This window comes from Bos indicus x Bos taurus, chromosome 9, assembly GCF_003369695.1.
Source record: "Bos indicus x Bos taurus breed Angus x Brahman F1 hybrid chromosome 9, Bos_hybrid_MaternalHap_v2.0, whole genome shotgun sequence".
Classification (NCBI taxonomy): Eukaryota; Metazoa; Chordata; class Mammalia; order Artiodactyla; family Bovidae; genus Bos; species Bos indicus x Bos taurus.
The window spans coordinates 6090305-6116270 of record NC_040084.1 but is presented as its reverse complement, the minus strand read 5'-3'; the positions used below and the strand labels follow the sequence as shown (position 1 = coordinate 6116270).

General features: G+C 37.8%; 1 pseudogene; it reads right to left on the bottom strand.

Moving 5' to 3' along the window:
- LOC113898871 overlaps positions 1–19797 on the bottom strand; it is a 43076-nt pseudogene extending 23279 nt beyond the window's left edge.
- Positions 19798–25966: the final 6169 nt, after the last annotated feature.

The following is a 25966-nucleotide window of genomic DNA, read 5'->3' as shown; positions in this document are numbered from 1 at the left end:
AATCTTAATTACAGCTAGTGCTTCATTCAGCCCAGTGTTTCTCATGATGTACTCTGCATGTAAGTTAAATAATAGGGTGACAATATACAGCCTTGATATACTCATTTCCTGATTTGGAACTAGCCTGTTGTTCCATGTCCAGTTCTACATGTTGTTTCCTGACCTGCATACAGATTCCTCAAGAGGCAGATCAAGTGGTTTGTATTCCCATCTCTTTCAAAATTTTCCACAGTTTTTGGTGATTCACAGAGTCAACTCCATGGGAAATAGATGGGCAAACAGTGGAAACAGTGTCAGACTTTATTTTTCTGGGCTCCAAGATCACTGCAGATGGTGATTGCAGCCATGAAATTAGAAGACGCTTACTCCTTGGAAGAAAAGTTATGACCAACCTAGATAGCATGTTCAAAAGCAGAAACATTACTTTGCCAACAAAGGTCCATCTAGTCAAGGCTATGGTTTTTCCAGTGGTCATGTATGGATGTGAGAGTTGGACTGTGAAGAAAGCTGAGTGCCGAAGAATTGATGCTTTTGAACTGTGGTGTTGGAGAAGACTCTTGAGAGTCCCTTGGACTGCAAGGAGATCCAACCAGTCCATTCTGAAGGAGATCAGCCCTGGGATTTCTTTGGAAGGAATGATGCTAAAGCTGAAACTCCAGTACTTTGGCCACCTCATGTGAAGAGTTGACTCACTGGAAAAGATTGATGCTGGGAGGGATTGGGGGCAGGAGGAGAAGGAGACGACAGAGGATGAGATGGCTGGATGGCATCACTGACTCCATGGACGTGAGTTTGGGTGAACTCCGGGAGTTGGTGATGGACAGGGAGGCCTGGCATGCTGCGATTCATGGAGTCGCAAAGAGTCGGACACGACTGACTGACTGAACTGAACTGAACAGAGTCAAAAACTTTAATATAGTCAATAATACAGAAATAGACACCTATTAGAATGTCTAAAATACAAAGAAATAATCATTCCAATTGTTGGCACAGTTTTAGAAAATGTCATTCATATATAGAGGGAATGAAAAAATGGTAGAACTTTTTAGACATTAAAAATTAAACTTTGTATAAAGGTACACATAGCTTTATCATATGACTCAGTAATCATACTCTAATTTGTACTCAATTGACTTGAAAAAGACATTACACAAAACCCTGCGTGTGAATGTTTTTTGAAGCTTTATTCATAATCAAAAAAATCTGGAGGTAACCAAGGCATCCTTCAACAGATAATTTGGTGAACAAATTGGGGTAAATCCATAAAAGAAACTATATTCAGCAATTTTACTAATTGAGAGCTCAAGCCAAAGAAAAAATCGGTGTATAAATCTCACAGGAATAATGCTGATGGAAGACAGTGCTGATGGAAGAAGATGCATATAATAATTCCGATTATATGGTATTTTTGAGAAAGAAAATTACAGAGATAACAAAAACATAAAGATAATATAAAGATTAATGATTCTTGTAGATTCAGGGAATGGGGAGTAGATAGAATAGGTGAATATAGAGCTCTGAGCTAATTTCATATGATTCTGTAACGGATACCTAGCATGATGCACTTATCAAAACCCATAAAACATGTATGCATGAAGAGCGAACCATAATATATGCAAATTACTATAAAATCATTTAGGAGGTTGGAGAATGCCAAGCTAGAATGCAGACTATGACAAAAAAAAACTAATTATAGTTATGCTCATGTTTGTTCACATATAAAGAACAGTTGCTAACTGAGTAATTATGAAACTGCATGGAGCCATTTTACTCAGGGCTTGGGTTAAAATTTTCAATATCACTATTTGTGAATAATGGTATTGACTAATTAAGTAAATGGAAAGGAGGTATTTGGGGCTTGATTTCTCACTATTGGAGTCTGAATTTACAGATAAACAAGGATAAAATCTGGAATGATCTATGGTAATGGACTGGAGTTGGAGTGGCCAGCATGAACTCATGGTTACTGTAAAACAGATACATATATAAATGTTTATTTATATTCAAAATAATATAGATATACTTATTTCTCTGCTCTATGAGCGGGACCTGAAATACATGTTGAAACAAATATGGCCACTCCCCAAATCTTGGTTTCTGATGCCATTCCCTAGTAAAAGGAACTAAGGGTCTTCAGAAAAAGTCTTATTTTAGCTCTGTAGCAGAAAATAGATGCAGCCTTAACCCTGGAGTATCTTGTAATTACAGAAAGTAAGGAAGACAAGTAAAGAATGGAGGAGGGATGGAGAGAGACAAAGAGAAAGAGAGAGAGAAAGCCCATATTGAGGCAAGTATATAAAAAATAAAAAAGAACAAAGACAGGAGCCAACTGAAAGATTTCCCAGTGGTCAAAATGAAACAATTCGAGCTACACAATTTAAAGAAAAGGGAAGATTGGATTATATCCCAAATTATAAAATTAATATTCATTAATATATACATTTTAAATGAATAAATAAATAAGGAAGGGAGGATAGAGTAACAAATTAATTCCAAATCATTTTTCTAGGCACTCTGCCCTAAAGTTAAGGGAAGGTAACTCCTCACTCCTTAAGTGTGTGTTGCACTTTTACATTTCTTTTCAAAAATTACACTAGGGAAAGGTGTCAAAGTGAAACTTGAAAGTGGAGAAACCTGACAAATACTTCTCATGTAGGTCAAGGTCAACATGAAGCACATTGACAGTATGTACCCTTGATATGGTGTGATGAAAATAGCACTTTACATCTATAGTACTTCTTCCAATGATCTATAGGTTTAGTCTAATCATAAGAAAATCATCATACAAATCCCCAGTTGAAGAGCATTCTATAACTTACCTAACCAGTACTTCTCAAAATTCTGAAAGCCACCACAAATAAATAAAACATCTGAGAAACTAGGAGAGCCCAGAAAATGACTAACCATAAAGTATAATATTGGATGGAATCTTGGAATTTGAAAAGACATTGGATTAAAGCTGAAAATTAAATTAATTTTCAATTTCTTTGATAATAAAGTGTTAATTTTCATTTATGGATTTATTATGACTAACATACCATACAGATATAAGATGTTTATAATAGAAGAAATTATGTTTAGAGTGTATGAGAACTCAACATACTCCTTTCTAAATTTTTCAATAGAATTAAAAAATGAAGTCTAAGAATAAAGAGAGAAATAATTCCCTGTGTATATGGAGAATCTGAATTGCAAGGTCCATTACCAGTTGTGCTGCTCGCAACAGCCAGACTATGAACCTCTAAAACTTATATATGAATTCTTAATTTTTCAAAAGTAAAATTATGACAATTAAGTTTACCTCTGATTAAAAAAATATGTTTTATATTTATTCTGGGATGAAAATTTAAGATATCCTAAAAATTTAATTAAAATATTCAAAAAACTATAAACATACATCTGAGAGAAATGAACTATTGAAATAGAAGACAGGCATCAGGCTGTTTGCTGAAAACTTGTGCATTATGGTATAAAACTGGAATTAATGTAGCTGTTTATCAAAAAGCTTTATGAAAGATACATATCATGCTTATTAAGAAAGAGTAATTAAAACAAAAGTGAATTAGTATGTTTGAATAAAATAATTAAGAAATATTGAAACAGATAAAAGATAAAGTGAAAAATCTAAAGGACTATTTTATTTATTTATTTTTTATTTTATTTTATTTTTTTTTAAATTGCTCCTGCCTTCCAAGGCTCTTGACAGACTGATGTAGCAGAACAAGACAGTGGGTCCTCTCCCTTTCCTTCACTCCGTCTCCTGGCTTCTAAGAAACAGCTTCTCCCCCAGGCTGATGGGTAAGCCTGCGCCCACCTGTTCCTGCTTTCCTGCTCCCCGCCCAGGATACAAGGGGCCCGGGAGGAGCAGCAAGCAGGAAATGTCAGGACCACGGGGTGAACTGGCCAAGTGAAGCCATTTCTCCGCCCTGCGCCCGCCTCCTCATGCCAAACAAGCCCCGATCCGACCGCACAGCCTGCCAAGGGCTACTTTAAAAAAGAACAAAGAATAGAAAATAATTTTCTGCTTATTTTTTAAATTTTTTATTACATTATAGGTAATTTACAATGTTGTGTGAGTTCAGGTGTATGAATAATCAATTGTACATATACATATATCCACTCTTTTTTAGCTTCTTTGACCATATATGTCGTTATGGATTATTGAGTAAAATTCCCTGTGCGGTACAGTAGGTTATTATTATCTATTTTATATATAGTAGTGTGTATATGTCAATCCCAAACTCCCAATTTATCCCTCCTCCAGAATTTTGTCACAGTTATCATGCATTTCTTTTCTATATAAGTTCAATGCAGTTCAGTCAATTGTGTCTGACTCTTTGCGACCCCATGGACTGTAGCGTGCCAGGCCTCCCTGTCCATCAAAGTCCCGGAGTTTATTCAAACTTATGTCTATCGAATTGGTGATGCCATCCAACCATCTCATTCTCTGTCATCCCCTTCTCCTACCACCTTCAGTCTTTCCCAGCATCAGGGTCTTTTCAAATGAGTCAGCTCTTCACATCAGGTGGCCAAAGTACTGGAGTTTCAGCTTCAGCATCAGTCATTCCAGTGAACACCCAGGACTGATCTCCTTTAGGATGGACTTGTTGGATCTCCTTGCAGTCCAAGGGACTCTCAAGAGTCTTCTCCAACACCACAGTTCAAAAGCATCAGTTCTTCAGCTCTCAGCTTTCTTTATAGTCCAACTCTCACATCCATACATGACTACTGGAAAAACCATACCCTTGACTAGACGGACCTTTTCTTGCAATGTTTCTGATTTATAATATGCTGTCTAGGTTGGTCACAGCTTTTCTTCCAAGGAGCAAGTGTCTTTTAATTTCATGGCTGCAGTCACCATCTGCAGTGATTTTGGAGTCCCAGAAAATATAGTCTGTCACTGTTTCCCCATTTATTTCCCATGAAGTGATGGGACCAGATGCCATGATTTTAGTTTTCTGAATGTTGAGTTTTAAGCCAACTTTTTCAGTCTCCTCTTTCACTTTCATCAATAGGCTCTTTAGTTATTCTTCACTTTCGGCCATAAGGGTGGTGTCATCTGCATATCTGAGGTCATTGATATTTCTCCATCAGTTTTGATTCCAGCTTGTGCTTCATCCAGCTCTGCATTTCACATGATGTACTCTACATATAAGTTAAATAAGAAGGTTGATAATATACAGCCTTGACGTACTCCTTTCCCAAGTTGGAACTCATCTGTTATTCCATGTCCGGTTCTAACTGTTTTCTTCTTGACCTGCAAAAAGAATTCTCAGGAGGCAGGCAAGGTGGTTTGATATTCCCATCCTTTGAAGAATTTTCCAGTTTGTTGTGATCTACACATTCAAAGGCCTTGGTGAGAAATAGATGTCTTTCTGGAATTCTCTTGCTTTTTCTATGATCCAATTTCTGTTTGGTAAATAACTTTATATGTACAGTTATTTTTTGGTTTCCACATACAGGTAATGTCTTTAGATATTTGTCTATCTCTGTCTGACTTACTTCACTCAGTATGATGATCTCTAGGTCCATCCATGATGCTTCAAATGGCATTATTTCATTCTCTTTATGGCTGAGTAGTATTCCATTGTGTAGATGTACCACATCTTACATATCGACTCCTCTGTCAATGAATATTGACAGGTTGCTTCCGTGTCTTGGCTATTGTAAACAGTGCTGCAGTTAACATAGAGGCACATGTATCTTTTTGAATTACAGATTTCTCAGGGCATATGCCCAGGAATGGAATTGCTGGGTCATATACTAACTCTACTTTTAGTTTCTTAATGAACTTTCATACTGTTCTCCATAGTGGCTGTACCAATTTATATTCCATCAACAGTGTAAGAGGATTGCCTTTTCTCCACACTCTTGTCAGCATTTATTGTGTGTACATTTTTTGATGATGGCCAATCGGACTGGTAAGAGCTGATACTTCATTGTAGTTGTGATTTCCATTTCTCATCATAAAACAAGAGAGTTTCAGAAAAACATCTTCTTCTGCATTATTGACTATACCAAAGCCAATGACTGTGTGGATCACAACAAACTGTGGAAAATTTTTCAATGGGGAATACCAGACCACCTGACCTGCCTCCTGAGAAGTCTGTATGCAGGTCAAGAAGCAACAGTTAGAACTGGACATGGAACAACAGACTGGTTCCAAATCAGGAAAGGAGAACATCAAGGCTGTATATTGTCACCTTGCTTATTTAACATATATGCAGAGTACATCATGAGAAATGCTTGACTTGATGAATCACAAGCTGGAATCAACATATCTGGGAGAAATATTAATAGCCTCAGATATACAGATGGCACCACCCTTATGGCAGAAAGCAAAGAAGAATTAAAGAACCTATCCAAGAAAGTGAAAAAGGAGAGTGAAAAAGTTGGCTTAAAACTCAACATTAAAAAAAACTAAGATCACAGCATCTGGTCCCATCACTTCCTGGCAAATAGTTGGGGAAACAATGGAAGCAGTGACAGATTTTATGTTTTTGTTCTCCAGAATCACTGCAGATGATGACTGCAGCCATAACATTAAAAAATGCTTGTTCAATGGAAGAAAAGCTATTATCAACCTAGACAGCATTTTAAAAAGCAGAGACATTACTTTGCCAACAAAAATCTGTCTAGTCAATGCTATGGTTTTTCCAGTAGTCATGTATGGATGTGAGAGATGGACTATAAAGTAAGCTGAGTGCAGAAGAATTTATGCTTTTGAACTGTGGTGTCAGAGAAGACTCTTGAGAGTCCCTTGGATGGCAAGGAGAGCAAACCAGTCCATTCTAAAGGAAATCAGTCCTGAGTGTTCATTGGAAGGATTGATGCTAAAGCTGAAACACCAATACTTTTGCCACTTGATTTGAAGAACTGACTCATAAGAAAAGCCCCTGATACTGGGAAAAATTGAAAAAGAGAGGACAAGGGGATGACAGAGCATGAGATGGTTCGATGGCATCACTGACTCCATGGACATGAGTTTGAGTAAGCTCAGAGATTTGGTGATGGGCAGGGAAGCCTGGCATGTTGCAGTCAATGGGGTCGCAAAGAGTCGGACATGACTGAGTGCCTGAACAGAACTGAACTGGATAATTAATGATGATGAGCACTTTTTATACTTTTTTGGAAAAAATATATTTAGATTTGCCCATTTCTTGATTCTTTTTTTTTTCTTCTGACATTGAACTGCATGGGGTCTTTGTATATCGTAAAGATTTATCTCTTGTCAGTCCCATCATTGGCAAATATTTTCTACTGTTTGTGGGTTGTCCTAAGAAATATAGATCAGTTGAATAAGATAGAAAGTCCAGAGAAACCCACACACCTATGGTCAACTATTCTCTGACAAAGGAGGCAAAATTATACAATGGAGAAAAGTAAATCTCTTCAATAAATGTTGCTGGGAAATCTGGACTGCTACATGTAAAACAATGAAATTAGAACACAACCTAACACCATACACAAAGATAAACTCAAAATAGAGTTTTGAGTTTAAATGTAATTTTAGATAATATAAAAATTCTTAGAGGAAAACATTGGCAGGATATTCTCTGATGTAAGTTGAAGCAAGATCTTTTACAATCAACTTCCTAGAGTAATAAAAATAAAGATCAAAAATGGGGGGGGGGATCTAATTAAACTTAAAGTCTTCTACCAAACAAAGGAAACCTTAAACAATATGAAAAGACAGCCCGTAGAATGTCCATGTATATTTTATATTTTCTCTGTAAATGACCAAACACTACTGTTTATATTGTATTTATCTCTGAACAGGGAATGACTTGGAGTGATGATTGTCAGGGGGAATTGATTTATTTTTAAAAAGTATGCCTTCAATTATTTACATAATTTAAAAAACTAACTTTGCATTCCTATTAGCCTCTCTTTTTAATTTATCATTTTATAATTATTAAGGCATTATGTCCAGATGTTCTAAAATAGATTAATATTTTTGTTGAAATTAATTTAAATCTGTAAATAATATATTGCAATAATAGATTGTTATAGTCAAATGTATAGTTTACCTGTCCACTTTAAAATTTTATTTTAATTTTACCAATTGTGTAGATTTGTTTCAGTGCATCTAATTAATTTCTTTTAAACTCAATTCTTATGTAAACTTGTTGCAATAGATAAAATATAAATTTTCCTAAGTTTACTTTTTGACCATGCCCTTATGGAAAATCAGGAATTCTCTGTTGGTTCAGACAGTAAAGAATCTACCTGCAATGCAGGAGACCTGAGTTTGATCCATGGGTTGGGAAGATCCTCTGGAGAGGGGAATGGCAACCACTCCAGTATTCTTGCCTGGAGAATTCCATTGACAGAACAGTCTGGAGGGCTACCGTCCATGGGGTCACAAAGAGTCAGACTCAACTGAGTGACTAACACTTTCACTTTACTGAAAATCTCCTTATGCTTTGTTTTAGTAATTTATTGCTAACTTCTTTTAGCTATCCATAACAGAAACATGAAATTAAAAGATGCTTACTCCTTGGAAGGAAAGTTATGACCAACCTGGATAGCATATTCAAAAGCAGAGACATTACTTTGCCAACAAAGGTCCGTCTGGTCAAGGCTATGGTTTTTCCTGTGGTCATGTACGGATGTGAGAGTTGGACTGTGAAGAAGGCTGAGTGCCGAAGAATTGATGCTTTTGAACTGTGGTGTTGGAGAAGACTCTTGAGAGTCCCTTGGCCTGCAAGGAGATCCGACCAGTCCATTCTGAAGGAGATGAGCCCAGGGATTTCTTTGAAGGGAATGATGCTAAAGCTGAAACTCCAGTACTTTGGCCACCTCATGCGAAGAGCTGACTCATTGGAAAAGACTCTGATTCTGGTAGGGATTGGGGGCAGGAGGAGAAGGGGATGACAGAGGATGAGATGGCTGGATGGCATCACTGACTCGACGGACGTGAGTCTCAGTGAATTCCGGGAGTTAGTGATGGACAGGCAGGCCTGGCGTGCTGCCATTCATGGGGTCGCGAAGAGTCAGACACGACTGAGCGACTAAACTGAACAGAAACATATACTACATTTAAAAACAATAATTTTTTATTTCATTATAACTTCTGAAAAAAAAATTTTAAAATTTGACCAGTTTGAAAATTGAAATGTAGATAATTTATAATGTGTAGTTAGTTTCAGGTATAGAGCAAAACTCTCTCTCTCTCTCTCTCTATATATATATATATATAAAGATATTGAATATATTTTCCTGTGCAAAAGGATCTTGTTACTTATTTTACATATAGTAGCAAATATATGTTAATCCTGAAATCTTAACTCATTTCTACCCCCATCCTCTCTGATAAGCATAAGCTTGTTTTAAATATCTGAAAAAGTATAAGTGTTAGTTGATCAGTCATGTCTGACTTTGTGACCCCAAGGGCTGGGGACCACCAGTCTCCTCTGTCCATGGAATTCTCCAGACAAGTATTCTGGAATGAGTAGCCATTACTTTTCTATGTCTGTTAATCTATTGATATCTCAGTTTGAGAAATGTTAATTTACATTATTTTTTTAGACTCCATATATAAATGATATCATATGATATTTGTTTTTCCTTGACTTCATTTAGCATGGTAATTTATAGGTCCATCCATGTTGCTACAAATGGTATTATTCTATTCTAACTTTATATGGTTGAGTAATATTCCATTGCATATATATACCACATTTTCTTTATTCATTCACTCGTCAATGGACACTTAGGTAGCTTCCATATCTTGGCTAATGTAAATAGTGCTACAATGAACATCGAGGTGCATGTATCTTTTCAAATTACAGTTTTCTATATATATGTGCTCAGGACTGGTGTTTTTGTATCATATGATAACTCCCTGGTGGCTCAGATATAAAGAACCTGCCTGCAATGCAGGAGACTTAGGTTCAGTCCCTGGGTGGGGAAGATCCCCTGGAGAAGGAAATGGCTTTGCAATGCAATATTCTTGCCTGGAGATTTCCATAGACAGAAGAGCCTGGCAGGGTAGAGTTCATGGGGTTGGAAATAGTTGCCGACTTTTCATGATGATTCTATTTTTAGTTTTTTAAGGAATCTCCATACTATTCTTCACAGTGGCTGTACTTACTTACATTTCCTCAACATTGTAGGAGGGTTCCTTTTTCAGCACACCCTTTCCTGAATTTATTATTTATAGTTTTTTTAATGATGGTAATTCTCACTGGAGTGAGGTAAAACTTCACTATAGTTTTGATTTGTATTAATATTTCTCTATTAGTGATATTGAGCATTTTTGTTTGCTTGTTAGCCATCTGTATGACTTCTTTGGAGAAATGTCTATTTAGAAATTGTGCCCATTTTTTTGATTGGAGCAATATATATGTATATGTATATGCATATATATATGCATATATATATATATATAACTCATATATATGAGTTGTTTGTATAGTTTGGAAATTAATCCCTTGTTGGTCACATCATTTGCAAATATTTTCTTCCAGTCTGTTGGTGGTGTCTGTATTTTGTTTATTGTTTCATTTGCTGTGTAAAAACTTTGGTGGTTAATTGAGTCCCAACCCTAGAAAGAGAAAACTCTGGATCCTGTGAATTATTACTCTTTCTTTCTTGTCTTGTTGGTAGGAAAAGTAAATGGACCTGTAAAATGGCTGTGTCTAGTGAGCACAACCATTAGTTACTCCAGTTACAAAGTAATATCTGTCTTTTAGTTCATTCTTTTATAGTTTTTTTTTTTTGACTAAAGTAGGTGGAGTATTATCACAGAGACATTTATTTGAATAAAATAAATTAATCATTAATGTTCTCTCCAGTGCTCATATTGAAGTAATTACTCTGATTTAAAAGCAATGCACACAATATAATTTGTCTTCAGAAATATTGAGAGAATATGGGAGAACACAGAAGTACATTTTATAGAAACTGTTTGATGCTACTTTGTGAATTTTTTAAAATTATCTGTTATCTTTTTTATGGATGGAAAGTCAATCAGTTTGATTAGATGGAACCAAAAGAGAAAATTGTAATTCATCAGTTGCTTATTATGGTTCACTAAATAATATGCAAAGCAGACTTAGGTTTGAGTCCCTGCCCATCTCTCAGCAGCTACTTCACTGTATATCAAGTCTTTACATTATTAAGTTGAATTTTCTAATATGCCTTCTCCAGGGGATCTTCCCAACCCAGGGATCAAACCCAGGTCTCCCGCATTGCAGGCAGATGCTTTAACCTCTGAGCCACCAGGGAAGTCCTATTGTAAATCAAGTCCTTACATTATTAAGTTTAATTTTCTAATATGTAGAATGAAAATAATTTTACCTTTATCACAAGTATTTTATACAAAATTTTAAAAAGAAATTATAGGCAAAAGGCATACATTTAATTTTATTATGATCAAGATGATGATTACACCAACTCTAATGTTCATGAAGGCAAACAGACGTTAAAGATTTACATTTGTCATTTAAAGCAAATCTTTATTTCTTTTAAATGGAAGGAACTGTGAAAGAGAAAAAAACAGAGTACATATAAAACCTCAGCATTAAGTTTACAACATAAATAAGTGGAAATTCAATCTTTGTTATTGAATTAACACTGAAGAAAGATAATTTTTATGAAATGGATAAAATAATTGGCATGAATATAAAACATTTTATAAGTATAAACCATATCAAAGGTATATGATTTTTAAAGTTAATCATATAAATTTACAGTAATTATACTTGAGATGATAGTACTTTGAAAACTGAATAAATGTTTCCTGTTTTTATTTACCAAAGAGGTTAAGGACAGATGCTCAGAACCTACTTATAATTCTTGAGAGCAGAAGAACTGAAGGTTCAGAAAAAACAGGTGGTCAAGTAATTAAAATAGTTGAATCTCACAATTCTTTAGGGTCTAATAAATTCTCTGTGAGAATTCAGAAATCAAAGCACATTGCACTGGAGCAATATTTTCCTTAAGATTAAAGAATATCTTAAAAGTTGATAAATGTAAATGAAGTGTAAACATTTTCTTTTAGAAACAACAAAGCAAGTGAGAAATATGGAAGATATGTAAAGTCTTAGTATTATAACAATAGATATGCTAGTTAATAATATAAATATTTTAAAAGATTATTATAATATTGCCTTGGTTTGCATTTGTGCTCTAAATAGCAATTGCTTCAGTGTCATAATATGCTGTTGCTCTTTGAATTGCCATGCATTATCTGAACACTTTATACATTAAAGAAGATAAACCTGATTTATTTGGTATCACCTGTATTAGCTTTGGTAAACTTTCAAAAGTGAGTAAATCAAGGCTCAAGTGACTTAAAAAATGAACTTGAATCAAAAAGAACAAAAGAACATTGTTGATTAATAGTTACAAAAAAAGAAAGCATATTTATAATTTACAAAGCTCAACTCAAAAGCTTTGATAGAAGATTAAACATGCATTCTAGGACTAGAGAAGTGAATGAAATTGACCTCTATGCTGTTCAAATGTATTTGATAATGGGCTGGACAAAAACATCATGTTGTTTCTATATAGCAAGTAATGTCTTGTAGTACTGTCACTGTGTGAATTAAATATGTCAATGGAACAGAAACTGTAATTATAAATAAATACAAAATATACGTGAATTTGTTAAATATTTTTTAGTATAATTGGATTCCTTTAAAACGTTACCAATAAATATTCTACATTTTAAAGATTTATATGTGTTCCTGAAGAGCAGACATTATGCATACACAGTTGACATTTGAACAACCCAGGGGATAGGGGTATTCACTCTTATTTTGCAGTAGAAAATCCATGTATAACTTTACAGTCAGCTGTTTACCACCATGGTTCTGCATTCATGAATTCAGCTACCCTCATATCAGGTAGTACTGCCGTACTTATTTATTGATTTTTTTTTCCTGCTTTAAAACATTATTTTGACTTAGAGCCTTCAGTCTGCCTTACATCTAGAGTCAGAAGCATGCCTCACCTATTTTAGACATGAAACCTGGACAAATTCAACAAGATTTCATTTCTTTATGAATGGAATCACCATCCCAACTGTTTCCCTGAGAGATCATTCCACTTTCTATAGCTTCTACTATTTTGGACTAAACTGTATCCCTCAAAATTCATGTGTTGAACCCCTAAACACCCAGTGGGATTGTTTTTGGATATAGAATTCACAAGGAGGTAACTGGTTAAGTGAGGACATAGGATGGGGCCCTGACCTATAGGATTGGAGTCGTTATTAAGAGGAGACAGCAGACCTTGCTCTCCCTCCCCACAGCCCTATGAAGTCATGTGGCTAAAGATGGCGGCCACCTACAATCTGGGAAGAGAGATGTCACCAGGAAATGAACTGTCTGGCATCTTTACCTTGGACTTCCCAGCCTCCAAAATTGTGGGAAAATAAATGAATGCTGTTTATTAATCCAAAAAATAATTATAATAAAATTTTGTTTAGTAGAATATCTTATGGAGAAGGAAATGGCAACCCACTCCAGTGTTTTTGCCTGGAGAATCCCAGGGATGGGGCAGCCTGGTGAGCTTCTGTCTATGGGGTCGCACAGAGTTGGACACGACTGAAGCGACTTAGCAGCAGCAGCAGCAGTAGCAGCAGAATATCTTATGGCTTAAAAAGAAATTTACAGTATAGTCTTTTGGACAATCAAAATGTATCTATTAATAAAAGATAAATCTATTTATTTGAAATCAGCTATTAAATGCAGTCTGCTGAATATAAAACTGAGTTGGAGTGCAGGTTAAAAAAATAGACCTGGAAGGCACCCAGAAAGGCAGCCCATTCTTTTTGAAAGGAGGTAGGACAAAATATAAAAGACAAAAAGAGAGACAAAAGATTTAGGGATGGAGACTTGTCCTGGGGAGGGAGATGTGAAGGAGGAGAAGTTTCCAAATAGCAGGAAATCCTCTCACCGGCAGGTCTGTGGGGAGTATTGGAATCTCAGAGGGCAACATAACTGGGAAGAAAAACAAAACAAAACACACACACACACACACACACAGAGAATAAGTGCCTAACCACAACTGCCCACAGGGAAGTAGCCCAGATGCTCACATCTGCCACCAGCAAGTGGGCTCTTGGTAGGGAGGCATAGGCAGCATCATTATTCCACAGGGTAAGGACCAGGCCTGAATGCCCTGAGAACAATCTATGGGAGCTGACTGTGAGATAGCAACCCAAACTGTGGGATCGTCATAGGGGAAAAAAAGAAAAAAAAAAGAACTATCCTGTGAAAGGCTCTAACACGTAGTCTGGCAGCTTAAAGAAAAAGGACTGAGGGAATACCAAAGGAGAGATAGTTGGCTGCATATAGGCCCTCTTCCCAGGCAGAGAGGCAGGCATGTAACCACAACCAGAGCTGGAAGGCAGGAGGCTGCTGCAATCTCAGCCTCAGAGGCAGCATCTTCCACCAAACTGTGGGCAGGCTGCCAATTGCTAATCACATCTTCCTGGGATCCAGCAAAACAGGAACACAACCCTGAGCATTAAAAGACAGGCTGCCCAAAGCCATGCTAAACCCAGAGACACCCCAAAACTCAATACTGAACACTTAATTGACTACAGAGAGAAGAGATCCAGCTCCACCCACCAGAACATAGATGCAAGCTGCCTCAACCAGGAAACCTTGACAAGCCACTAGTCCAACCCCACCTACAGGGAGCAGCCTCCACAATAAAGAGGAACCATGAACTTCCAGCCTACAGAAAGGGCACCCCAAACACAGCAATCTAAACAAAATGAAAAGGCAGAGATATATTCAGCAGGTAAAGGAACATGAGAAATACCCACCAAATTAAACAAAAGAGAAGGAGATAGGGAATCCTCCTATGAAAAAATAATTCAGAATACTGATACTAAAGATGATCCAAAATACGAAAACAAAATGGATTTACAGATAAATAGACTAGAGACAAGGTTTGAGAAGATGCAAGAAATGTTCAACAAGGACATAGAAGAAATAAAGAAGAGTGAATAAATAATGAATAATGCAATAACAGGTCAAAAGCATTCTGGAAAGAATCAACTGTACAATAAATGAGGCAGAAGAGAAGACAAGTGAGGTGGAAGATAGAATGGTAGAAATAAATGAAGCAGAGAGGAAAAAGTAAAAAGAATTAAAAGAAATGAGAACAACCTCAGAGACTTCAGGGACAATGTTAAATGCCCCAACATTCGAATCATAGGAGTCCCAGAAGAAGAAGATATAAAGAAAGGCCATGAGAATACTTGAGGAGGTAATAGTTGAAAACTTCCCTAAAATGGGGAAGAAAATTACCACCCAAATCCAAAAAAGTCAGAGAGGCCCAAAATGGATAAATACAAGGTGAAACACTCTAAGACACATATTAATCAAACTAACAAAGATCAAACACAAATAGCAAATATTAAAAGCAGCAAGAGAAAAGAAATAAATAACACACAAGAAGATCCCCATAAGGATAGCAGCTAATCTTTCATTAGAAACACTTCAGGCCAGAAGGAATGGCAGGACATAGTTGAAGTGATGAAAAAGAAGAACTTAAAGCCAAGATTACTATAATTATCAAGGATATGATTCAGGTATGAAGGAGAAATCAAAAGCTTTACGGACAAGCAAAAGCTGAGAGAATTCAGCACCACCAAACCAGCTCTTCAATGAATGCTAAAGGATCTTCTCTAGAGAGGAAACACAGAAAAGGTCTATAAAATTGAATCCAAAACAATAAAGTAAATGGCAATGGGATTATACTTATCAATAATTACCTTAAATGTAAATAGGTTGAAGCCCTAACCAAAAGACAAAGACTGGGTGAATGGATATAAAGACAAGACCCCTATATGTGCTGTCTACAAGAGACCCACCTCAAACCAAGGGACACACACAGACTAAAAGTGAAAAGCTGGAAAAAGTTATTTCATGCAAATGGAGACCAAAATAAAACAGGAGTAGCCATACTCATATCACACAAAATAGACTTTGAAACGAAGACCATGAAAAGAGGCAAAGAAGGATATTGCATAATGATCAAAGGATCAATCCAAGAAGTAGATGTAACAATTATAAATATATATGCCCAACAAGAAGCACCTCAACACGTAAGGCAAATGCTAACATATGAAAGGGGAAATTAACAGTAACACAATAATAGTGGGAGATTTTAATACCCCACTCACAGTGATGAATAGATTAACTAAACAGAAAATTGGCAAGGAAACACAAGCTTTAATGATACAATGGACCAGTTAGACCTAATTGATATCTATAGGACATTTTACCCCCAAACAATGAATTTCACTTTTTTTTTTCAAGTGCACTTGGAACATTCTCCAGGATAGATCAAATCCTGGGCCATAAATCTAGCCTTGGTAAATTCAAAAAAAAATTGAAATTATTTCAAGCATCTTTTCTGATCACAATGTGGTTAGATTAGAAGTCAACTACAGGAAAAAAATATTAAAAATACAAATATATGGAGGCTAAGCAACACACATCTGAATAACCAACAGATCATGGAAGAAATCAAAAAGGAAATAAAAATATGCATAGAAGCAAATGAAAATGAAAGCATAACAAAACAAAACCTATGGAGTTCAGTAAAATGGACAACTTGGAAGAACTGGACAAATTCTTAGAAAAGTATAATCTCCAAAAATGAACCAGGAAGAATAGAAAACCTTAACATACACATCCCAGAAATAGAAACTATAATCAAAAATCTTCCAACAAACAAAAGCCCAGGATGGCTTCACAGGTGAATTTTACCAAAAATTTACACAATTAGATAACACCAATCCTACTCAAACTCTTCCAGAACATTGCAGAGGAAGGTAAACTCCCAAATTCATTCTTTGAGGCCACCGTCACCCTAATATTGAAACCAGACAAATATGCCACACACATAAAAAAAGAAAACTGCAGGCCAATATCACTGATGAACATAGACAAAAAAAAATACTCAACAAAATTCTAAACAATAGAATTCAACAACATATTAAAAAGATCATACATCATGATCAAGTGGGATTTATCCCAGGGATGCAAGGATTCTTTAATATTTGCAAATCAATCAATGTGATACACCACTTTAACAAATTGAAAGATAACAAACATAGGATTATCTCAATAGATGCAGAGAAACCCTTTGACATTTTCAGCATCCATTTATGATAAAAGTAAAGAAAACTCTCCAGAAAGCAGGCATAGAAGGAACATCAGTTCAGATCAGTTTAGTCACTCAGTCATGTTCGACTCTTTGCAACCCCATGAATTGCAGCATGCTAGGCCTCCCTGTCCATCACCAACTCCCAGAGTTCACTTAAACTCATGTCCATCGGGTCGGTGATGCCATCCAGCCATCTCATCCTCTGTTGTCCCTTCTCCTGCCCCCAATCCCTTCCAGCATCAGAATCTTTTCCATTGAGTCAACTCTTCGCATGAGGTAGCCTAAGTATTAGAGTTTCAACTTTAGCATCATTCCTTCCAAAGAACAGCCAGGACTGATCTCCTTTAGAATGGATTGGTTGGATCTCCTTGCCATCCAAGGGACTCTCAAGAGTCTTCTCCAACACCACAGTTAAAAAACATCAATTCAGCTCAACTCCAGAAAAATAAATGACCCAATCAAAAAATGGGCCAAAGAACTAAATAGACATTTCTCCGAAGAAGACATACAGATGGCTAACAAACACATGAAAAGATGTTCAACATCACTCATTATCAGAGAAATGCAAATCAAAACCACTATGAGGTACCATTTCACGCCAGTCAGAATGGCTGCGATCCAAAAGTCTACAAGCAATACATGCTGGAGAGGGTGTGGAGAAAAGGGAACCCTCTTACACTGTTGGTGGGAATGCAAACTAGTACAGCCACTATGGAGAACAATGTGGAGATTCCTTAAAAAACTGGAAATAGAACTGCCTTATGATCCAGCAATCCCACTGCTGGGCATACACACTGAGGAAACCAGAAGGGAAAGAGACACGTGTACCCCAATGTTCATCGCAGCACTGTTTATAATAGCCAGGACATGGAAGCAACCTAGATGTCCATCAGTAGATGAATGGATAAGAAAGCAGTGGTACATATACACAATGGAGTATTACTCAGCCATTAAAAAGAATACATTTGAATCAGTTCTAATGAGATGGATGAAACTGGAACCTATTATACACAGTGAAGTAAACCAGAAAGAAAAACACCAATACAGTATACTAACGCATATATATGGAATTTAGAAAGATGGTAACAATAACCCTGTGTACGAGACAGCAAAAGAGACACTGATATATAGATAAGTCTTATGGACTCTGTGGGAGAGGGAGAGGGTGGGGAGATTTGGGAGAATGGCATTGAAACATGTATAATATCATGTATGAAATGAGTCGCCAGTCCAGGTTTGATGCATGATACTGGATGCTTGGGGCTGGTGTACGGGAACGACCCAGAGGGATGGTATGGGGAGGGAGGAGGGAGGAGGGTTCAGGATGGGGAACACAGGTATACCTGTGGTGGATTCATTTTGATATTTGGCAAAACTAATACAATATTGTAAAGTTTAAAAAAAAAAAAAAAGCATCAATTCTTTGGAGCTCAGCTTTCTTCACAGTCCAACCCTCACAGCCATACATGACCACTGGAAAAACCATAGCCTTGTCTAGATGGACCTTTGTTGCTAAAGTAATGACTCTGTTTTTCAATATGCTATCTAGGTTGGTCATAACTTTCCTTCCTGGGAGTAGGCGTCTTTTAATTTCATGGCTGCAATCACCATCTGCAGTGATTTTGGAGCCAAAACTATAAAGTCTGACACTGTTTCCACTGTTTCCCCCTCTATTTGCCAGGAAGTGATGGGACCGGATGCCATGATCTTAGTTTTCTGAATGTTGAGCTTTAAGCCAACTTTTTCACTCTCCACTTTCACTTTCATCAAGAGGCATTTTAGTTCCTCTTCAGTTACGACATAAGGGTGGTGTTATATGAGGTTATTGATATTTCTCCCTGCAATCTTGATTCCAGCTTGTGCTTCATCTAACCCAGCGTTTCTCATGATGTACTCTGCATATAAATTAAGTAAGCAGGGTGACAATATACAGCCTTGACATACTCCATTTCCTATTTGGAACCAGTCTGTTGTTCCATGTCCAGTTCTAACTGTTGCTTCTTGACCCGAACGTAGGTTTCTCAAGAGGCAGGTCAGGTGGTCTGGTATTCCCATCTCTTTCAGAATGTTCACAGTTTATTGTGATCCATGCAGTCAAAGGCTTTGGCATAGTCAATAAAGCCGAAATAGATGATTTTCTGGAACTTTCTTCGTTTTTCCATGATCCAGCGGATGTTGGCAATTTGATCTCTCAGTCCTCTGCCTTTTCTAAAACCAGCTTGAATAACTGTATCTCCTTTAGCGGTTCATAAATATTCTGTACATATATACATCTGGTTATAACAAGCTGAATTATAGGAAGACATACACAGCATAGCCTGCTTTTATATAACTCGCAATTGTCAATCATCCATGAGTGTATGCATATTTGCATCTTCTTTCTTGATTGATGGTGGATAAAAGTCTGATTTTGCACAAGGCACAACCAAAAGGAGGATAAGGAAGTATTAAAAGTGTGAAGCCAAAAGGGATTGTGAAGATGACTCGTTTGGGGTCAACCTATTCCAATGTCTTGGGAATGTCTGTCTCATAAAATATCTGTCTGCTTGAGCTGAACTGAGCTGTAACTTGTCCATTGCTTTAAACCCTTTAGTCAGTCATTCCATTTTTTGTTGCAGTGATACAAAACTGAGGAAGAGAAATAAACCAACCTGACATTTGGTGCCATGACTGAGATTGTTAGAATATGTGATTTGGATTGCTAACTGTCTCTGGATAAGGTAAGGGTCCTCGCCCCTATGGCTGGAAGGACCATGATTTCCTCTAAAGCCTCCTCTATGATTTCTCACTTCTAATCTCTTCAAACCTTCTGCAAATAGGTGAGTGGCTCTGGGTACGTCTGAGAGTCTCTGGCCAAAGCTACTCCCTTACATGCTCTAAAGACTCCACTGTCTGTGAGGCCCCAGTAGCTGCTGTCCAGGTGGGTGAGGGTTCTTTCCTTTTCTCTTCTTCCTTCTCTGACAGCCCTCTTCAGCCAGGTGGGTGGCTGTGGATGCCACTGAGCTGCTCTGACCAGTGCTATTCCCTGTTGTGCCCTGAAGGCTCCACCGTCCACTGCGCCCCAGTAGGTGTTGCCCAAGCTCATGAGGGCCCTTGCTTCTCTATTTCCTTAGTGTTGAGGAAGAGGTCAATTAAAAATATGTAGGCACAGGTAAGCACTTAAAAACCATTAGCATGCCTGCCACTTAAGGCTGCCCATGGAAGGATAAGGGGAAATAGTGAAAAGACTTATGTCTGACTCAGCAAGACAACTTCCATGCTCTGTCAGGTACATACTTGTTCAAGCAAAACTCTGTACTATTTCCCCTGGCTGCCGCTTTCCTGATACATTATAAAGGGATCAAACAATGGTAACCCACTCCAGTACTCTTGCCTGAAAAATCCCATGGACAGAGGAGCCTGGTAGGCTGCAGTCCATGGGGTCGTTAGGAGTCTGACACGACTGAATGACTTCACTTCCACTTTTCACTTTCATGCATTGGAGAAGGAAATGGCAACCCACTCCAGTGTTCTTGCCTGGAGAATCCCAGGGACGGGGGAGCCTGGTGGGCTGCCGTCTATGGGGTCTCACAGAGTCAGACAAGACTGAAGTGACTTAGCAGCAGCAGCACACGTTTGCACTGCTTTTCTCCCCACATCCTCTTTCTCCTCCTGTTATCAATGCTACTGGCTGCAAAGTAGTGGGAAGGTCATTGACTTGTCTTGGGAGAAAGATTTGCCATAGTCCCCAATCCCCCTAGAAATTCACGGCTTGTGTCTTTCCTCTGTTCTTACAATGTAACTACTCTCCCTGAGCCCCAAAACACCAATACAGTACACTAACGCATATATATGGAATTTAGAAAGATGGTAACAATAACCCTGTGTACGGGACAGCAAAAGAGACACTGATGTATAGAACAGTCTTATGGACTCTGTGGGAGAGGGAGAGGGTGGGAAGATTTGGGAGAATGGCATTGAAACATGTAAAATATCATGTATGAAACGAGATGCCAGTCCAGGTTCGATGCACAATACTGGATGCTTGGGCTAGTGCACTGGGACGACCCAGAGGGATGGTATGGGGAGGGAGGAGGAAGGAGGGTTCAGGATGGGGAACACATGTATACCGGTGGCGGATTCATTTTGATATTTGGCAAAACTAATACAATTATGTAAAGTTTAAAAGTAAAATAAAATTTAAAAAAAATAAAAGAATTGCCTGTTTCATCTGCAGTTCCCCCTACTAAAGAAAAAGTTATTTTAAATCCAACCTGGAAATCTATGAGATCTCTGATAGCTCTGTAGTAATTGGTTTGTCTGGCTTAAGCTTGTGAGTTTAATACAGATCTGTACAATAATGAAAAACAATAATTAGAAATAAATAAATGTTTAATATAAAAATAGATAGTTACAAGTAGTATGCACAGTAAAATAGGTTAAAAACCTAAAGCAAAACTGCCTAGTCGAACCCTCTATAATGCTAAAAATATTCTATATTTGTTCTATAAAATATAGTATCCACTAGGTGACTCAGTGGTGAAAAAAATCTGCCTGCCTGAGCCCCAGGAGACACAGGTTCTATTGCTGGATTGGGAAGACCCCCGGAGGAGGAAATTGCAAGCCATTCCAGTATTCTTACCTAAGAATTCCCATGAAGAGAAGGAGCCTGGTGGGCTACATTCCAGGGGGTCACAAAGATTTGGTCAGGACTGAGTGACTGAGCACATACACGTGTAAAGCTCTATTTGGTACTGAGCACTTGAAACGTTACTAGTGAGACAGAGAAATCAAATTTGTGATTCTTAAAATTAAATGGCTACTTAGTGATAGTGGTTACAATATTGTACAAACAGGTAGAACAGAAATAATATTTCTTTGGAATTAATATTTGAGCAGAACCTGAATGAACTGTGGGAATGAGTCTGCATTTACCTAGAAGAACATTCTATTTGGAGGAAAAAGCCAAGACACTAAGCCTGGGGCATGATCAATTCCTTTATAATAGTAAAAGGAGTTTACTTGTTCTAATATATGCCCACTTCAGATCAACCTAACAAAGAAAATCTAAACTTTTGTTTAGCTCTTTTGTTTGGAGCTGGCCCTGCCTCTTGCAGTGGCTGTTGGCCTGCTAGAGGGTGGGACCCAGTCCTGACACTAACTGGCTAGAGGGACAACCTCCTCACAGTGGGTGTCGCAGCATCTCTGTCTCCAAAGGGACTGCCAGCTGCCTTCTGCATCTCCAGGGAGCTCTTCAAGATCAAGTGGGTCTGACCCAGACTCCTTTCAAATTGTTGCCTCTGTGCTAGAACTTACAACAGATGAGATTTTGTTTGTATCCTTTATGAATTTATGGACACAGGGGTCGGGGGAAGCAGGACAAATTGACAGAATAACATTGAAACACACACTACATAAAATTAGATACCCGATGGAAATTTACTGTGAGATCCAGGGAGCTCCCTGGGACTTCACTGGTGGCTCAGATAGTAAAGTGTCTGCCTACAATGCGGGAGACTTGGGTTCGATCCCTGGGTCGGGAAGATTCCCTGGAGAAGGAAATGGCAACCCACTCCAGTACTCTTGCCTAGAAAATCCCATGGACGGAGGAGCCTGGTGCAGGCTACTGCCCATGGGGTCACAAAGAGTAGGACACAACTGAGCGACTTCACTTTCACTTTCCAGGGAGCTCAAATCCAGTGGTGTGTTATAACCTGGAGGGGTGGGGTAGGGTGGGAGAATGGAGGGAGTTTCAAGAGGGAGGGGCATACATATACATATGGCTTATGCATACTGATATGTGGCAGAAACCAATACTGTAAACCAATATTGTAAAGCAATTATCCTCCAATTAAAAATAAAATTTAAAAAAAGAGAATGGAGTCTCTGTTTCTCACTATCCTCCAGCTCTCCAGCATACAATGTCCATTTGTCTTCAAAGCCAAATATTTTAGGCACTCTCCTTCTTGGTGCAGGACCCCTATCCTGAGGAGTTCGAGGTGGGGACTGAACCCCTTTTCTTTGGGGAGAGCCACTGCAGTTGTGATTATTTTCTCTTTTGTGGATTGCCTGACTGGGAGCGTGGGTCTTTCTTATCCCATGTCTCTGTTCCTTCTACTCATCTCATTGCTGCCACTTCTTTATATTTTTAGCTGTGGCAAATATTCTGACAGATTTCAGGTTGTTTTCATAGGTAGAAGTGAAGTTACTCAGTTGTGTGCGATCTTTTGCGATTCTGTGGACTGTAGCCTACCAGGCTACTCCATCCATGGAATTTTCCAGGCAAGAGTACTGGAGCGGGTTGCCCTTTCCACCTCCAGTGGGTCTTTCCGACCCAGGGATTGAACTTGGGTCTCCCTCATTGCAGGTGGATGCTTTAACCTCTAAGCCACCAGGGAACCCCAAGGGCAAGAGGATTTCATAGGTGGGTGCCTTGTAAATAGTTGGTATTCTGTTGAGCCCATCTGGGAATGAGATCAGGATTCTTTCTATTTTATCATCTTGGCTACCACCTGAAATTACCATCTTGGCTACTACCTGAAATTACCACCTGAAAGATAATTCATTTCAGGAAAAAAGAAATTTGATTGTAATAGATGTTTCAGAAATGGAGTCTTTTCATAGTAGTTAATTAAACCAGAGAGGCACTGCACCACTCAAATTTATTTGAGTAATTTGCTCTGTTTTGTACTGAAAGTGTAAATTATTTGTACCATTTAAAGTTGCATCAACTAATAATTTTTACCAAGTTTAACTATATTGTGTCCCATTTTCTTTTGGAATTTCCCAAGATTTCTTTATTGAGTTAATCCTTTTGGGATCTTCAGATGAATTCCCTCAGTTTAAGGCAATTAAGTACAATTTCTACTTGTGTTTATCACTTAGGAAAGTCATTTAACAAATGATATACATAAGCTTGATCCAAGTGAGATTCTAATTCTTATAGAAACAGCCAAATCTCTTTGAAATATGCTGACTTCTGTGATCTTTTTATGCTAAATAAATGGAGATCATTTCCTATGCCTTGAAGGAGATCCCATGTAGCAGAGAAAGCAGGTATATGCATTAGGACATATTATTTATTCAAAAATCTGTAAGCAAAAGTCCCTTTTTCCTTAATGGAAACTTTTATGATTGGCTTAAACTTAAACTCCCATGAAGATAATTTTAAATATTAGTTAAAATATTTTAGATGAATAAAAAGGGAAAATGATGATACCTGCATATTATGAAGTACTCGAAATATTAAAGATAATCTGAGAACAAATTCATAATTGATGTAGATTAGAAACTAGAAATAACTCCAGAAAGAGAAAGGTATGGAGCAAAAGCAAAAACAACACCCGGTTGCGGATGTGACTGGTGATAGAAGCAAGGTCCGATGCTGTAATATTGCATAGGAACCTGGAATGTTAGCTCCATGAATCAAGGCAAATTGGAAGTGGTCAAACAGGAAATGGCAAGAGTGAACGTTGACATTCTAGGAATCAGTGAACGAAAATGGACTGGAATGGGTGAATTTAACTCAGTTGACTATTATATCTACTACTGTGGACAGGAATCCCTCAGAAGAAATGGAGTAGCTATCATGGTCAAAAAAAGAGTCCAAAATGCAGTACTTGGATGCAATCTCAAAAATGAAAGAATGATCTTTGTTCGTTTCCAAGGCAAACCATTCAATATCACAGTACCCAAGCCTATGCCCCAACCAGTAACACTGAAGAAGCTGAAGTATAACGGTTCTATGAAGACCTACAAGACCTTTTAGAACTAACACCCAAAAAAGATTTCCTTTCATTATAAGGGACTGGAATGAAAAAGTAGGAAGTCAAGAAACACCTGGAGTAACAGGCTAATTTGGCCTTGGAATACGGAATGCAAAGGCTGATAGAGTTTTGCCAAGAGAGTGCACTGGTCATAGCAAACACCCACTTCCAACAACACAAGTGAAGACTACACATGAACATCACCAGATGGTCAACACCGAAATCAGATTGATTATATTCTTTGCAGCCAAAGATGGAGAAGCTCTATACAGTCAGCAAAAACAAGACCAGGAGCTGACTGTGGCTCAGATCATGAACTTCTTATCGCCAAATTCAGACTAAAATTGAAGAAAGTAGGGGAAACCACTAGGCCATTCAGGTATGACCTAAATCAAATTCCTTATGATTATACAGTGGAAGTGAGAAATAGATTTAAGGGACTATATCTGATAGATAGAATGACTGATGAACTATGGATGGAGGTTCGTGACATTGTACAGAAGACGGGATCAAGACCTCCCCATGGAAAAGAAATGCAAAAAAGCAAAATGGCTGTCTGGGGAGGCCTTACAAATAGCTGTGAAAAGAAGAGAAGGGAAAAGCAAGGGAGAAAAGGAAGGGTATAAGCATCTGAATGCAGAGTTCCAAAGAATAGGAAGAAGAGATAAGAAAGCCTTCCTCAGTGATAACTGTAAAGAAATAGAAGAAAACAACAGAATGGGAAAGACAAGAGATCTCTTCAAGAAAATTAGAGATACCAAGGGAACATTTCATGCAAAGATGAGCTCGATAAAGGACAGAAATGGAATGGACCTAACAGAAGCAGAAGATATTAAGAAGAGGTAGCAAGAATACACAGAAGAACTGTACAAAAAAGAGCTTCACGACCTAGATAATCACGATGGTGTGATCACTGACCTAGAGCCAGACATCCTGGAATGTGAAGTCAAGTGGGCCTTAGAAAGCATCACCATGAACAAAGCTAGTGGAGGTGATGGAATTCCACTTGAACTGTTTCAAATCCTGAACGATGATGTTGTGAAAGTGCTGCACTCAATATGCCAGCAAATTTGGAAAACTCA